The sequence below is a fragment of the Clupea harengus genome, chromosome 7 (assembly GCF_900700415.2).
Source record: "Clupea harengus chromosome 7, Ch_v2.0.2, whole genome shotgun sequence".
In the NCBI taxonomy this organism is placed as follows: Eukaryota; Metazoa; Chordata; class Actinopteri; order Clupeiformes; family Clupeidae; genus Clupea; species Clupea harengus.
This window is the reverse complement of record NC_045158.1, coordinates 22,661,488-22,663,987: the sequence shown is the minus strand read 5'-3', so window position 1 is coordinate 22,663,987 and position 2,500 is coordinate 22,661,488. Positions and strand designations below refer to the sequence as shown.

Genomic DNA, 2,500 nt, shown 5'->3' with positions numbered 1-2,500 from the left:
ACACACACACACACACGGCTGGCATTTTCAGAGCTGTCAGTTGGCCCCTGCGCTGTATATCACACAACAAGTGTTGGGTGCATCTGTGTGCTGTAGTCTGTCACTGCTCATTCTCCTGAACCGTCATTGTCTCTCTCTCTCTTTTCCTTTCTCTATCACTCTCTCTCTCTATCACCCACTCTTGCCCACTTCCCGCCCTTTCTCTCTATCTCTCTATCACTCTCTCTCTCTATCTCTCTCTGTCTCTCTATCACCCACTCTTGCCCACTTCCCGCCCTTTCTCTCTATCTCTCTATCACTCTCTCTCTCTATCTCTCTCTGTCTCTCTATCACCCACTCTTGCCCACTTCCCGCCCTTTCTCTCTATCTCTCTATCACTCTCTCTCTCTATCTCTCTCTGTCTCTATATCACCCACTCTTGCCCACTTCCCGCCCTTTCTCTCTATCTCTCTATCACTCTCTCTCTCTCCACTTCCCCCCTTCTCTATCTCTCTCTATCCCTCTCTACTGCCTCTGAGTCCTCTCCTCTAAGTGCTGGGGCTCAACACCTTGGACTGCATGTGTTTGTGTCACATCATTTGGCCAGATTAGCAGTAGCTGGTTACTGTGTGAGGACGTCAGCAGCTTTTCCTCTGAACTCCAGTGAGCGTCACACCACAGCGAGTGCACTGACCTTATAAGCCCGCTTTCCCCTGTTTTCCCTCTTTCAATTTAATACTCCCCAATGCCCGACCCCATCCCACCCCCCACCTCTCCCAAGCACCCACTTTTCCTATCAGACCACTGAAATGTAAAATGAAACCCAAACGGTTGTTTCAGGCCTGGATGGAAGGCGTGGATCACTGACTTGCACGCCAGATGAGAATTATCAACCCCTCCAGTGTCTCCCCCCCTCCCTGACGGCACCAGTCTTGTGCTCCTGTTGGTCCTCTCTCTCTCTCACACACACACACACACACACACACACGTACACACACACACATTTAGCCAGATGAATCTGTGTAATTCAGACCGCTGTCTTCACGCCTTCATGGCTGGTGCCATGGTAAATAATTGCAGGACTGCAAACGTGAGTGGAAGCTATATATGGTGCCGTTGAGGATGTGTGTGCGTGCGTGTGTGTGTGTGTGTGTGTGTGTGTGCGCGTGTGTGTGTGTGTGTGTGTGTGTGTGTGTGTGTGTGTGTGTGAGAGAGAGAGAGCGTGTGTGTGTTTCGTTCTGTTGTTTTCCTCGTGTGAGGACATGCACGTATGTGTAGGGAGAACACAGTGCTGCATTATTGTGCTGTGCTAATCCCCTGTGCCCAACCTTGTCTGCCCTTGGCGTCTGAAAATACCCGGCGCATAAAGGCAGTGCCACGAGCCACGCGTGCCCCACCGCGCATACAGCACATTCTGTGACCCCTCGGGCAGCAGCAGCCGCTCTCCTGTGTCTCGGGGGCATTTATAGCCAGTGGACGTACACAACAAGGGCCCTGTCTCTGCAGCAGAGGAGCGAGAGAGGCAGAGGGAGGGAGAGAGAAAGAGGGAGGGAGAGAGCAAGGGAGACAGACAGAGAGAGAGAGAGAGAGAGAGAGGGAGGGAGGGAGGGAGAGAGATAAACGGACAGAGGGCGAGAGTGACAGTGGTGTGTGTGGCCGGCTGGAGGTGTTGGTGCCAGATGAAGTTGTGTGCTGTGTCTCCAGCCGGGGGCTGTCAGATCAGGTTTCTAGAGCGCACCACAAAGAGATGTCCCCAACACACCTCCTGTACACACACACACACAGACACACACACCACAAAGATATGTCCCCATCACACCTCCTGTACACACACACACACACACACGCACACACACACACACTAACAGCCACCACTCCTCTTCCAGTCACCCACCACCTGCAGCAAGCACCCAAACATATGCACACACACTACACAGTACACAAACACACACACACACACACACAGATGGTCTTCTCTGTTCTGTGCTGGGTCTCCATTCACCATCCCTGTGGCCAGCTACCAGCACAGAGGAGACTCTTAGCTTCTCTCTTCCTGTCACACACACCTGCATGCTCTTGCCACTCACACACACACACACACACACACACACACACACACACACACACACACACACACACACACACACACACACACACAGCCACTATCCCTGTGGCCAGCTACCAGCATAGAGGAGACTCTTAGCTTCTCCCTCTCTTCCTGTCACACACACCTGCATGCTCTTGCCACATACACACACACATGCATACTACTCATACCATTCATTCACACACACACACACAGACATCGGTAAATGACAGGACAGCATGTGAGTGTGTGTGGAATGACAGATTTCCAGGCATGTGAACTCGGTGCTTGACCTGTCAAAGAGAGGAGAGGAACTAGACCAAAGGTCGCAGGCCTGATGGGAACCCAGAGCCCTAGGATTTACTGTTATTGCCATAAAAGTGCTAAAGGCTGCGTGACATACCACTCTCTGCCACACACAGACTTATTGTCGTC

General features: G+C 52.1%; 1 protein-coding gene across 1 annotated transcript in view; it reads left to right on the top strand.

Annotated features, from left to right (window-relative positions):
- The window catches only part of ift81 (intraflagellar transport 81 homolog), a 23,837-nt gene that overhangs the window by 10,296 nt on the left and 11,041 nt on the right, over positions 1 to 2,500 (top strand). The window lies entirely within an intron of this gene.